The 15,176-nt window shown below is 29.9% G+C and overlaps 1 long non-coding RNA gene across 1 annotated transcript; it reads right to left on the reverse strand.

Annotated features, from left to right (window-relative positions):
* Window positions 1-11,630: 11,630 nt before the first annotated feature.
* On the reverse strand, window positions 11,631-12,411 carry LOC128043097 (uncharacterized). The gene is made up of 2 exons (XR_008198787.1): window positions 12,322-12,411; window positions 11,631-12,097 (listed from the first exon to the last, which is right to left on the reverse strand). It is a non-coding gene; the product is annotated as an uncharacterized LOC128043097 (long non-coding RNA).
* Between the last annotated feature and the right edge of the window lie 2,765 nt (window positions 12,412-15,176).

A 15,176-nucleotide genomic window follows, 5' to 3' on the forward strand; every position in this document is an offset into this window, starting at 1 on the left:
CATCAAGGTTAAGCATCTGCCATGCTATCTTTGCTATGTCCAGTTTTCTACAGCCTTGTAAACTGAGTGGTAGTTGATGTGTATGCATAATTAGGTAAACCTTTCTTAGATTGACATTTGATCCGACAGTAAAGAAAGTTTGATCCAGAATCAGACAATAGTGAGCTTCCATTTACTTCTAAACAAGGTTTGAACTTTGAACCTGAGGGTTACCTCTTACCATTACTTTTTTGTTTGTTATACCTAGTTGTTCTTAAGATAGAGTAACATTTTAAATATCATCCATGGCTTATGCGTTTCTTTTTCTTTTTAGTGGGGCTTTCTTTTGAACTTAGTGAATAATGACAGTTGACACCCATGATCGGCAAGTAATTCAAAACAGAAAGAGGGATGCACCATTACATAATTATCACCACCCACTGTTTGGTATTTAGTTGGTAAGTCGGTTTTTAGTTCAATTGATTCAATAGATCTGAAATTCGAATTTCAATGGTTGCAAAGTAGCAGAAATAATGAGTTCAGCAGTCTAGATTTCAGGCCAACAGTTGCAAAAATATAAGAAACAGATGATTGATTATGTTTCTTTTGGCTCTAATGACCAGTGGAGATTGGGGAAGTTTTGGATTCCTTTTTCATATATATAGGGAGGGCACTAGGACTGTTCAAGGATCAAATTCAGGGCTGGTTGTTGTTAACTGAAAACTTTCACCTATAGTTCAGTCAGAGCTGTTGTCAACTGACAACTATCACCTAGAGTTCAGTCAGTCGGCTGAAGTTTTTAGGAATTTAGTAATAAATAAATTATCAACAAAAAACATAAAATAATACTAACACCACTAGGTTTCGGAGACATGAAAGGATCCCTATTTGTTGGGGTTTTTTAATTTTGGGTATGATCAATATATCTTTCACAATCGATTCATAGTTCATAAAAATTATTTTTTTCGAGATTTATTATTGTCCTTTTTAATAATATTATCTATAAAATTTGAATTTGAGTGAAATTTGTTATAGTAATACATCTAGGGACGATAATAGAGTAGGGTGAGGTGGACGTTGCTAAATCCACTGTTGCTTCATAATTGGCAGACTCTACTTTAGCTGTGAGCTAGATTCGGTTTGATTCAAAAAAATTGATAAAAATTGAAAAAAATTTAAATTTCGAGTTAATCGATCTTTTTTTGAGTCAACACGAATAAGTATTTTGAGTTTTAAGTGGAGTTGAATTTTGCAATTTGAATAACTAAAATAATTTGAATAATGGATTGGTGTAAATATCCCTTTAGTCTCTGTCAATTTTAAAAATGAGCAACTTGATTTCTCTCTCAACAAAATTACAAAAAAATTCAAAATATTTATAAAAATTAAAAATATATTTTAAAAAATTAAAAATATATAAAGAAAGCTAAAATTTTAATTTTTTAAAATAATAATTTTGGGATCTAAATAAGTTACTTAATGATTCAAGTTTATCATACTAAAGTATCTCTTTTTCTTAGTTTACTTTGAATTTTTTTCAAATATATATGATTTCAAATTTATGTGTTTTAATATGGAATTAGTTATACTATAAAAATATTTTAATTTGAAATGTTCAATATTTTATTAAACTCAAACAATTTTACTCGATTCGGCTCTACTTGAATTTTAGTTAATTAAACTTGATTCGAGAAAATTTAAATCTAGTTAGGATGATAAAATAAGACTTACCAACTCAATTAACTTGAAAATTTTCACTCAATTAAACTCGATTCGGTCAAACGCTCACCCCTACTCTGCTTCTCCACTTATCCCGCTCCACTATGAATGCACAATCTTGATAATCACTATTACCTTTATGGATGTTACATCCATCCCTATCCCACTTTACTCTACTTCAATTTAATTTTTGCTACTTATCTTTACTATTTTCAATTTTTTTTAAAGTCAAGTAAATATTAAAACATAGATTTTTAAAAAAATATTTAAATATAAAATATATAATTTTTTATAATGCACTATTATATTTTTACCCTTTTAAAAATTTATATATACAAAAATAAAATTGTAATTTTATAATAGTAGAATAGGGCAAGACAAATAATTCTAATATCTGCTTCACACTTACTATTAGTTCAAAATTTATCACTCTCTAAATATATCCAACATTTGTTGGTTGGTGGAGCTCTTTTTAAGTTTTTTCTTCTTCTTTCGGTCTGACCCTCGAAAGCCCATGATCCAAGGTATCTGCCTATAGCTATAAGACCATTTAACTCTTCGTTTTAGGCAAGTCGCTGTCACAAAACAAGTGAAAGGGTCCACTTGTTTGTCATCTCAACTCAAAGAGCTTGAAAAAATAATGCAAAAGTAAAACACTAATGGAGATAGTGGACCTGAAACAGGATAATTAAGATGGACTTTATCTCCACAATAAGTTGTATGATCACATGGGATACGTTACCCTTGCTTGTTGAGACTTTGCCCGCCATGGCTGGACTTTCTCCCCTCTCATCTCATGATTCTATTATCCCCGATAGGGATTGTTGCGAACCTTATATAACTTCTGGATGTTGCAGTGGTGAAATAGGTTACACAGTAGTTTCTTGCAAGCTTTTATCATTTATTATAGAGGTGGTAAAATCAGAACTGCTTCATGGATTTAACATTAATCCGTTAAAATTGAGAATTATAAAAGTAAATTAGTATTAAGTTATATCATGACATCAACTCAATCAGAAATTTATCGATACAAAAAAAGTAAAATAAAACGATATATAGCAATAAGAAGTGATTATTTATAAATACTGATGTTGAATGTAAGAGAGAGGTGAATATGAGAGTCCCACTTTCACCCTCACTCCATTGTCATCCATGTGTATGCCTTCGACTGACTGCGTTACGTATATAATAATGGTGGGAAGGAAGGAGATGTGTTAATAATTTTGGAATTTTGAATTCTTCTTTTGACTGCTTTTTTTCGCTTGATGGTTCTTATTCTTAATTTACTTTCTCTTCTTTTCAACTCTCAAAGGCTGCCACCTTACCTACACTTCTTTTTTTTAAATGAAAAATAAAATACTTTCAGTCTACTGTTGTGTTTATCCAAAATGAACACACACACACAAGTGAAACAGTGACAATGGTGATGTGGAATGAAGATGTCATGTGGTGCTGTTAGGTTTATGTTCAAATCATCACTTGTGGACAAATCTAAATGATTGATCACTCAAATTCACATTCATAGTGGAGCTTCCCTTCCCTTGCCTCTTTATTTTATTGTTTTGGTTTAGTCAACAGCTAGAGCAGCTGCTGTGAAAAGGAGCCTCTTATCTACACTTCGTCACTGTCCACTTTCTTGCTCCACTCTCCACCCTTTTGGGCTACCTCTTTCCTTTATATTATACAATTGTGCGTTAACCACATTTAAGTTAATTTATTAATGAAGGTGAATAATGATATAAGAGTTTATTATGAAATAAAATAAAAAATAATAGAGAACTGCTAAAACTTGGATCGAGACACTAGATCTTAAATCCCTAAATTCAAGATCTTAAATACGGGAGTTATTAATATTTATTTATAAAATTACGATTAATATTTAATTGTGTTTGAATAAAATTATTGGTCTTTATTGAAAATTCTTCATATTTTTTATTTAATTTAATGATAAAATATCGTGCTATTATTTACTAAAGATATATATACAACTTATACATTAACAATACATTAAATATAAATCTTAAAATTTTCCAATCTGATTAAGGGATCAACGTCTCTTATTGCTCTAGGCTTGGTCCCTATATATAAAATAATATATAAAATATTAACATTTAAAAGGTTGGGAGTGAAAATTAAAATTATGTAGTAAATATATTTATAAAAATATTATAACTAAGTTGAATGTTAAAATGATAGAATTTATTTTATAAAATAAGGGTATTTTGATTAACACTGATGAACAAATAAAAAAAAATGAGTAGAGATAAGATAAATAAAGAAAATGGAAAATAGAAGATAAAAGAGGAAGAGGATTTGAATAAAAAAAGCGGCATTGATGGATTCAAAGGAAGAGAAAGAAAAAAGCAAAAGAAGAAAAGCAGCTTATCTGATCTCCCTCCTCCCTGCTTTTAAATTTGGAGTTTCATGAAAGAAAGTAAAGCAAAAGAAAAAGAAAAGGCAGAGGCCACTTTCCTATACATCTTATTACTTACTTTTTACCACAATCTTCACACTACCCTTTTCCTTTCTTTATATAAAAAAAATGGGTTTGAGTCAAGTTTAGGGTTGAGGTAAGAAAATTATTAAAATTATGTGCCAATGTCGTAGAAAAAAGTACTGAAATGTCATTAAATAATTGGCAAGTGGTGGGAAGGATTCATAAAATCATTTCTCTTTCAGATATATTGAATGATATATAAATAGATAGATAGATCCTAGATGAATGATTCTCATATTCAGATTTATGTAATATACAGTATTTTACTGTATTTAAATATAATACATTCTTGTATACTTATCGTATTTAAATCATCTATATTATGTTTATTTATTGTATTCTGTAAAAAATGCCAAAATAATTTATTCATGACTTGGCTCGAAATTTGATTATTCTATTTTATTTTTTAAGGATTTAGTCCTTTCATTTTTTAAATTTCAAATTTAGATACACTAAATTAAATTTATAATTTACAAAATCAACAAATGTTTAAAATGGAAAGGGAGAACCTAATTCTCAATTTACAAAACTTGGTGGCTCAACTTTCTTCAAACTAAAATTTGGTCTTATTGGCGATGGCATCACCCACTTCACTAGTTTTCGACTCAAATCTTTTCAACATTTTTGTGTTTGTTTTCTCTGTAGATTTTAGTTAATTTCAGTTCACTCTGTCTATTTTAAAACCCTTGATAGGTCTAGTTTCAGTCCACTCATCATGTTTACTTGGTGATTTTAGTTTTAATTTTAATTTTCGTTATTTAGCTTTATCTCTAATCATATTATGATCTATATGAGATTTGCCAATACAAAGATACTACCAAATCTATTAGGAATTGTTCTCAAAGAATCTCGTTTGGAAAGTGTTCATAAAATTAGACTCTGAAATGTTGAGGAGGATAAACCATTTGAGACTTTTTGTGCATATGATGCAGTGGATCCTTTGAGGTTTTTGACAATAGTTTTTTGATTGATTGGTGTTTATCATCAGGTTGGTCTGATGACGATGAGGTTAGGATGCAAATATGGCTGTTTAATCAAAGTGATGCATCTTTGAATTCCTCCTGAATCATTTTAGTGTTGTGATTATTGTCTGGTTCTTTTTATCTTACATTTGAGCTTTCTTCTGCAAACAATGACATTTGTGCATAAACTTATAGTGTTTTTTTTTTTTTTGGGGTTTGTTATTGTATATACTATGTGTCATGTCTATGTATTCATCATTTATGGTCATTTTAAGTAGCGTTTGGTGTAATGGAAAGTGGTAATTTTCCTGAGAATTTAATCAATTGAAAAGTGATTTCAACGTTTAGTATGTAAATTTTATTTACTTTCAATCTAACTGTACATTGGGAGCTATTTTCATATGAATATGGCAATGTGATTCTCATGATAAAAAGTGAAAAATTAAAAAATATTAAGACAAAATTAACCCTATTTTATATTGTTTTAGGATATTAGTCTTACTAATAATCGTAACAAAAAAAAACTATCGCTTTCTTCCTTTGTCCTACTACTTGATTTTATCTATTGCTTCAACGGATTCTTCGCAAATATTATATATACATAATTTCTTAATTTATTCCAAAACAAGATTTATATATACATGATTTTATATGTGCATTATTGTATTTAGAAAATATATGTATGACAAATTTGCTTTCAATTAACATTATAAATTATTATTATTTTAAAATATCAATTAAAATTTAGTATTAAATATTAAATATTAAATCCGAATATTTGTTAAGAATACAATTTATTGTGAAAATTAAATACATGAATATTACCTTTTATTTGATAAAGGTAAATTAAGTAAATTATCATTGTATTTTAGTAAAATACTTAATGAGTCAAATATGATATGTAATATTCTCGATATTTTAATCAATACATTCCAACGTATACCAAACGTTGCCAAGTAATTGTTAAATTAAATTTTATTTGATAATATGTTTTAATATAACAAATTAAAGTGTTTTTGAATAAAAATTAATGTTGAACAAAATTGGGCAAAATTGATAAAATCAAGTTAAAATAGTTTCAATTGAGTTAAAACATTTTCAATCATGTTAAAACCGTTTTTAAACAAGTCATTATTGCTCTAGGTAAAAAAGTATCGATACTTTTTGGCTAAGTATCGGTAACTTTCAAGATATCGATACCCAGTCTAAAATCGATACCAAATTGACATTCTATTTTTAATTTTTACAAAAAGTATCGATACATTTTACCAGGTTTCAATAATTTGTCTTTGGTATCATTGTAAACTAATTTCAACAGTCAATGGACCAGACATTAAATGCTAATAGTATCGATACTTGTAGAAAAAATATCAATACATTTTGTTGCAGGTGAATTTAATGATTTTGCATTTTCATCCCCAATGGCTCTATTAACTTTCACAATAACCCCAACGGTTGGAAATGTATTAGAGGGTATAAATGCCATGTTCCAAAGGTCCTACAACAAGGAGAGAGATCATCAAGCTTAAAGATCAATCAACACAACCTTAGTACTTAATTCTTTCATAATCTTCTTGTAAACACTTGTGAGCTTTCATTGTATTCATTCAACTCAAGTGTTATTCTTTATATTTGTGCTTAATTGGCAAATACATCAATCTTGTAAGGATTACTTCTTAGTTTGCCATTTGTTTTTCTTTTTGAGAGGGTTGAGTCTTAAGGTTTGAGTAGAAACCTTGAGGGAGTTGCAATATTAAGATTTTGGGTAAAAATCTTAAGGGTGGTTGTAAGGTTAAATCTTGTCCTCAAATGTTGTCAAATTAGTGAATTTGAGGAAATTCTTAGTTGTGGAAAGCTAAGGTAGTGGAGTAGGCAATTGAAGTTGAACCACTATAAATTGTTGTTTTCCTTGTTGCACATTCTTTCGTTGATTCTACAAATTTTCTTAAAGGCCAATTCATCCCCCTTGTGGCGATTTCGAGTTGATCTTTCGAAGAATCACATTCCATTGGAATCATAACATGAGAAAGCACTAAATGCCACCTTAGTGATAAGTATTTTTGTTATTCAAAAAAGAAGTTTAAAATGCAAATTCGTTACCATATATAGACAAATATTGAAATTTGTCACTATATTTTATTCTAATTGGTATTTGGTATTATACATTGAGAATATAAGTAAACTTACAACACAAGTTGCATGTGATTGAATTTTTCTACTAAACTTTATCGAATATTGCCACCAAATTTGATTTTTAAGATTAAAAATTTTCACCTTGATATTGATCGTGAGGATTAAAACAAAATTTAACAAGAAAATATTCTTTTCAAATATTTTATTTCAATAGTTAAAAATAAGTTATTTTATAAAAATATTGAAACTTGATAAATTAACTTGAATTTTTATTTAATGAAATAAAGATTTGAAAATAAAAATATACATCAAAAATATTTTTTTATAAAATAACAATTTCATTTTTTTATACAATATTGAAGGTGGAGGATGGGAGGTCACATGGTTTGAACCCAAGTCAAGGCTTTTTTTATACAAATAACCAAAAGAAACAAATTAATTAAAAAATGACCTAGACCAAAAATTAGTTAACGAAATGACCCGTTTTGAACTGTGTAATTCGGTGCCGCCGGTTGGTCAGGCGGCACCACCCACTTTTCCGGCGCCATCATTAGCCAATCGTCAAGTTTAAAAAAAAAATTGGTGCCGTCACTTTCTCAGGCGACATCTGTATTTCAAAGTACCTGTGAAAAATACATGTATTCACAGTGGAAAAAAGGGGAAAAACATTTAATGGGTGTCCCCAATATGTCAGGCGACACTGGTGAAATTTTTTTTGAATTCATGCCAGTAAAAAGAAATTTTGGTGTCGTCGTAGTGTCAGGTGGCATCGATGGCGGAAATATTTTTTTTTGGGTGCCACCAATGTGTCAGCGACACTTTTTTGTTGGGTGCCGTCGGTCTGTTTGGTGGCACTGATGAATTTTTTTTAAAAAATTAATTGGTGCCGCCACACTGTTAGGAAACACCACCCACTATATATACCCCATCCTTGATGCAAAATTTTTATATATTGAAGTAGAGGGTTTTTTTGTAGAAATTTTTTTTCTATTGAAGAGAAGAAAAAAAAATGAAGAAAGAGTTGTGGTTAGTAATAGTGAAAAAGAAAAAGATCAATGTTCAATAGAAAGAGAGAAAACAGAAGAAAAATATTTTTTTGTGTGTTCAGTGTTTGAAATTGGTATTTGTGTTGGTGTGTTACGGAAAAATTGTGATAGTTTAAGGTATGTTTGAGTTCACGGTGATGTGTTGGCACTCGAAGACTCACACATTTCATTTGCTGTATGGGGAGTGCACCATCATCCTAGAAGACGTTGCATTGCAAATCAGGCTCCCAATTGACGGCGAGGCTATAGTCATGAGTTCAACTATAATTAAGGCTCCTACTAATGGTGGTTATGCGGTAACAGGTTCAACTATAACTCGGGCCCCAATTGATGGTGGTTATGCGACCATGGGTTCAAGTTTCATACCATGAGAAGAGGATGTTTTATAAACCCCATACATAAGTTTGAGATCATAATCATAGGGAAAAATTAAGGAGCGACAACGATTATAGTTATTAATGAGTTCTTTAATCACAACAATCCTCAAACTTAAGTATGGGGTTTATAAAACATCTTCTTCCGGTGGCATGAAACATTAACCCGTGACCACATAACCACTACCAACTAGGGGCCTGAGTTATAGTTGAACCCGTGACCACATAACCACTGTCAATCGGGGCCGCTAGTTATAGTTGAACCTATGACCGCATAACCACCGTCAACTAAGAGCCTGAGTTGCAATTCCATGACTTCCAAGGTGATGGTGCACTCCCCACACAATTAATGAAATGTGTGGGTCTCCGAATGCCACTGTATCACCGTGAACTCCAACACACCTTAAAACTATCCCAATTTCTCCCTAACATACCAACACAAATCAATCTTTCTCCCCAAATTTCCAACACCCAACACAAACAAAAATTGGAAAGAAGAGAAAGAGTCATGTTGGAAGTGTTTTGAGCTAAGGTGGCAGCAATGAGGTTGAAAGCGCATCGTACAGGGCGAGAGAGCTAATAGAGAACGGTAAAGTGAGAAGAAAAAACAATTGAAAAAAAACTGAGAAAAAATAAGAAGACAATAAAGTAAGCTGGTGATTATTCCAACTATAGTTAATATCATTATCATACAAGTTAAAATGACACTGAGGATCATCATATTTCGATCTATTATTCATGTAACTACAATTACGATAGCAATAAATTTTTTTCTATTCACTCAAAAAGAACCATCATTAGTAAGATGAAAACAAATTTATTTTCACCATTAAAATATATGGAATAAGGGTCCTAATTAGTATCTCTAATTATCGAACAAATTTTTAGATGTCTTTAACGTCAACTAAATGATTCGTATCATGCATGTTTTCATCTGTGCAATCATGTATTATGCGACACCTATTAAAAATTATATATTTTCTTTCCCAATTTATTTTAACTCGAAAAAAATATTATTTTAGGTGAAGTAATTTAACAGGTATTGACGATGGGAAAAAAATCGGTATCAAAAAAAATATGAGAGAGGAAAAATAGAATACTAAAAATAAAAAAGGAACCGACAAAAAAATGAAAATAAAAACGAAACCGAAAAAAAGACCAGGCCCCTTGTCGCAACGTGATCGAACGATTACGGGCTCCCCCAATTTTCTCCCTTTTTTCCTCTTTTTTTTATTGATTTTTGTTTCTTTCTCTTTTTGGTATCCCCAATATAAACGGGGATGGTCCCCTGTCCCCCTTTGTTCGAAAGTTGAAAGGAAAAAAAAGTTTTGAAGTTTTTGTTAGTTGTTATTGTTTTAAGGGAAAATTAATTTGTGTTGGTATTTTAGGAAGAAAAATTGATAGTACATGGTAAGTTTTTTTTTTGTTTATTATAATAAATTGAGTATTATATTAATGTTTTCATTTTAAATATTTGTTAATATTTATATAATTAAGATCATATTTATATTTCTAATCATAAATATTATATTTGTGTTTAAGGTGGAGGGATAGATTAAGATAGTTTTAATGTTTTTTTTTTTAGTTTGTAATAATAATGATTATAAATATATATATTTTATTACAACGTGGCAACACAAAAAAAAAAAAAATTATTACAAAAATTAGCGGTGGCACCTAATAGTCCGACATCATCCATTAAATTTTTTTACCCTGACAGCCACTAGGTCGTCTAAGACATCGATGACACCAATTAAAAAATATATTTTTTTCTTTTTTTCTCCATCGTGAATACACAAAAGAAATACGGGTGTCGCCTGATATAGTGACTACACAAAAAATATTTTTTTAACCTAATAATTGGCAAATGATGATGCTAAAAAAGTGGGTGGTATCGCCTAACCAGCCGACAGTATCGAGTTACACTGTTCAAAACAAGTCATTTCCTTAAATAATTTTTAGTCCAAGTCATTTTGTTAATTAATTTGTTCTTTTAAGTTATTTGTATAAAAAAACCCATTTCAAGTGAATGGCCGACAAAATAACAATTTTATTAGTTTTTAATATTATGTTAATTAACTTATTATTGTTAAGTATGAAAAACAAAATGTTATTAATTCAATTTTGTCTTGAATTATTTTTAAATTAAAATTGAATAGTAAATTTTAATAAAAATCAAACAAAATGTAAGTAATAATATTCAATATAAAGCTAAAATATAATGATGAATTTACTTTTTAAAATACAATATTAAATATTAATCAAAGTAAATAATGATTTTAATTTTTTTTAAATGTGTTATATCTTTTCGTTACATAGATATTTATAAGCAAGGTAGAGCACGTTAACTTCGTATTTAACTCTACTTGAGATAGTAATTTGGTTAGCCACTCGTCCAAATTTAGGGAGTGGTACTAGCACTTTTCCATTATGAAGATAATCTACTTTTAAGTGAAAACACTTTTTAAGTGTGAATATGCTCTCAATATAATAAGGAGCCTTGTTGAGGGGTTTTTTTTGGTTCAAACCCTTAGGTGCCATATAAAGAGGAAGGGTTCAAACCTTAATAAGCACAAGACGCACGACCCAATACAACAAGGTGCTCCTACGTTGTGAATCCCGCCTTCGATTCAGGCTCCCATCAGTGTCAAAAGACTAAATCCCTACTAGTTCCATCTAACATTTTATTTGGATTTTTGTTTCCCCGCTAATTCAATTTCAATAGTTGAAAAAATAATAATAAAATTTTAAGTACTCAAACATGTCTCTTTTTAACAAAATATAGATGATTTGCAATAATGGTTCTAGTAGAGAATTAATGAAATTATGCAACAATCAATAAGTTTTTAGAAGTAAATTTTATCATGTTAGATAAGATATGATTACACAATATACATATAACCTGGCATAAAAAGAACATAAACATAACACAATACATTATTTATATTTGAATTGGAAGCATGATTTTAACTATTAGCTTACATCTATTTTTTCAAGATCGATAAAGTTGTTTTTAGTATAATAAAGACAATTTAATTCTCTCAACACCTTTATCTATTCATTCATTTTATGTACCAATTTCTTAGTACAAATTATTGAAAGGCTTAAATTTGAAATCCGTTGAACGAAACCAACATATTTTTCAAGCACTACAACAGCATAAGCAAAAGCAATGAAAACATTTAGGTGCGCAATTTGGTGGACAAGCATCCTTGCAATTCGCATCCGTGCTGCATTTAGCATTCACCATCGGTACACCATCAAAGGGTAATGGCTCAGACACTAGCAATCAACTACATTTATTGGTTTTTAAGTCACAAAGACCAAGATGATCACAGTTCAATTGACACTCCGAGTCATGAGTACATGCTTTTGAGTTTGATACACCTGCAAATTAAACAATAATGTTTCATCATTTGTTTGTTTTATTTATTTTTTTTAATTATATATTGATGCATATATATAATATGAATCTAAGACAAATGAGATTTGAATCTCAACAATTGCAGCCTCTCCTTTTATCTTAAGACCGCAATATCTTTTGTACAAAAAATCATATGTATATGTATGTAATGATTAAATATCAAGTAAAGAAATATTATAACACTAACCAAATGCCACGATCAAAATAATGAAAATAGAAGCAACACCAAAAGAAGCCATTGTTTAAAAGATGTTGAGAGATGAAATTTAGAGTCTATTATATTATGAAAATGAGTAGGTGATGCACAATTTATAAGATATATTGGACATTTTATAGCTCAATTTGTGGACCCTTTTGAATCTAATATAAAATGATGCAATAACTAGTTGATGATATACTTGTCAATTATGTAGCACAATAAAAATCTCAAATAGGAAAATAATAAATTTACAATTTAATTTAGGCATAACTTATGGTATAATAAGAATAAGAACAAAAGTAAGACAGAGAGTTGCCATATATAATAATTTTTTTGGAAGTTTCACTATTATAAATAAAAATAAATACCAAAACTATACATGATTTATGATTTAATGTGTAATTGTATACATGAAATTTGATTTGATCCAATTCTTGTAAATTATTAACATAATTATTTATATAACATTATTTTATATTTATATATTGCATACATAAAATAATTATATTTATCTAATATAAAAATAATTGATGTATTTATTTTTTAAATGTGTATGATTTAAATCAAAATTAAAGTTTCAAGTATACATTTGAACCACAATTAGAGTTTTACGTATATAATTGCACCAAATATTCAAAGTTCATGTATATAATTACACATTAAATTAAAGTTCATGTATAATTTTGAGATTTATCTATTATAATAAATATACTACTTTGGTATATATAATATAAGTACAATATATGTTTAACCAACTATAATGTAAAATCAAACTAGAACAAAACACAATAGATGAATAGAAAAGAATTGAACAAAATTTACATATATTATATACACATGGTACAATTGAAGACACATATTTCAATAATTTATCGTGGAACTCAAATCTGAGTACTTAAAGCATCCACCATATTAATATTTTTTTATAATTTACAATAAGTTGAAAATAATTTTCTAAACAAAGACTATACAATTTTTTTAATTGGTGCCGCCACGTTGTCAAGCGACATCGATGGATTTTTTTTTATTGGGTGTTGTCGATTTGTCCGGTGGCAGAGGTGATTTTTTTTTTTTAAATTTAATTGGTGCTGCCATGCTGTTAGGTAGCACCACTCACTATATATACCCCATCCACGGTGCAAAATATTTATATATTGAAGTAGTGAGTTTTTTGCTGAATTTTATTTTCTGTTGAAGAGAAGAAAAAAAAGGAAGAAAGAGTTGTGGTTAGTAGTAGTGGAAAAGAAAAAGATCAGTGTTCAATAAAAATGGAGAAAACATAATTTTTTTTTTTTGTGTTTGGTGTTTGAAATTGATATTTGTGTTGGTGTGTTACGGAGAAATTGTAACAGTTTTAAGATATGTTTTAGTTCACGGTGATACGATGATGCTCAAAGACCCACACATTTCATTTGTTGTGTAGGGAGTGCACTATCACAGTGGAAGATGTTGCATTGCAAATCGGGCTCCCAATTGATAGTGAGGCTGTGGTCACGAGTTCAACTATAACTCGGACCCCAGTTGACAGTGGTTATGTGACCATGGGTTCAAGTTTCATGCCACTAGAAGAGGATGCTTTATAAACCCTATACATAAGTTTGAGATCATAATGATAGGGAAAAACTAAGGGGCAACAACAATTGTAGTTATTAATGAGTTCTTTAATCACAACAATCCTCAAACTTATGTATGAGGTTTATAAAACATCTTCCGGTGGCATGAAACATGAACCCGTGACCACATAACCATTGCCAATTGGGGGCCCGAGTTATAGTTGAACCCGTGAACGCATAACCACTATCAATTGGGTCCCCTAGTTATAGTTGAACCTATGGCTGCATAACCACCGTCAACTGGGTGCCCGAGTTGCAATTCCACGACTTCCAGGGTGATGGTGCACTCCCCACAAAAATAATGAAATGTGTGCGTCTCCGAACGCTACTATATCACCTTGAACTCCAACATACCTTAAAACTATCCCAATTTCTCCCTAACACACCAACACAAATCAATCTTTCTCCCTAAATTTCCAACACCCAACACAAACAAAATTTGGAAAGAAGAGAAAGAGTCATGTTGGAAGTGTTTTGAGCTGAGGTGGCAACAAGGAGGCTGAAAGCGCATAGTACAGAGTGAGAGAGCTGATAGGGAACGGTAGAGTGAGAAAAAAATTGAAAAAAACACTGAGAAAAAAGAAGAAGACAATATAGTGAGTCGGTGATAGCTACTGTGTCATGTAATTATTCAACTATAGTTAGTATCATTATCATACAAGTTAAAATGACAGTAAGGATCATCATATTTCTATCTATTATTCATGTAACTACAATTATGATAGCTATAAAAAAACTTTCTTGTTCACTCAAAAAAGAATCATCGTTGGTAAGATGAAAAAAATTATTTTCACTATTAAAATATATGAAATAAGGGTCCTAACTAGTATCTCTAATTAAAAAGGTGTCATCAAAATGAAGTTTCGGATGTCTTTAACGTCAACTATAATTAGAGATACATGCATGAATCGTCGTTGGTATGATGAAAAAATCATTTCACAATTAAAATACATGCATGTTTTCATCCGTGCAATCATAAATGTTTTTATCCGTATCATGCAACACCTATTAAAAATTTTATATTTTCTTTCCCAATTTATTTAGCGGGTATTGATGGTGGGAAAAAATCGGTGTCAGGCAAAAAATGAGAGAGGAAAAAATGAATACTAAAAATAAAAAAAGAACCGGCAAAAAAAATTGAAAATAAAAAAAGGAACAAAAAAAGAGACCAGGCGGCACCGGGCTGATAACCCTGCCACAACGTGATTGGAAAGTTACGGGCTCCCCCAT

The sequence above is a fragment of the Gossypium raimondii genome, chromosome 8 (assembly GCF_025698545.1).
Source record: "Gossypium raimondii isolate GPD5lz chromosome 8, ASM2569854v1, whole genome shotgun sequence".
Lineage (NCBI taxonomy): Eukaryota > Viridiplantae > Streptophyta > Magnoliopsida > Malvales > Malvaceae > Gossypium > Gossypium raimondii.